Here is a 221-nt window from a genome sequence, read left to right on the forward strand (position 1 = left end):
CATGGAATGAAGTCCTAGAGGAAATCTAACCAATATCAAAGCCTCTTCAGCCTATACCTTTTTTTTGCCTGTAGGGATCCGAGCCCCGAGGCCCCGCCCACTTCAGCCCGCCTGCGGGACCTTAAAGTGGGTCAGGAGCGCGCATTTATAAGGCAGGCAGTGGACCCACCACGGGCCTTTACTATTTGAAGATTACGGAGCCAGTCAGCAACTCGCGCGAG

The sequence above is a fragment of the Rousettus aegyptiacus genome, unplaced genomic scaffold (assembly GCF_014176215.1).
Source record: "Rousettus aegyptiacus isolate mRouAeg1 unplaced genomic scaffold, mRouAeg1.p scaffold_m13_p_11, whole genome shotgun sequence".
Taxonomy (NCBI): Eukaryota; Metazoa; Chordata; class Mammalia; order Chiroptera; family Pteropodidae; genus Rousettus; species Rousettus aegyptiacus.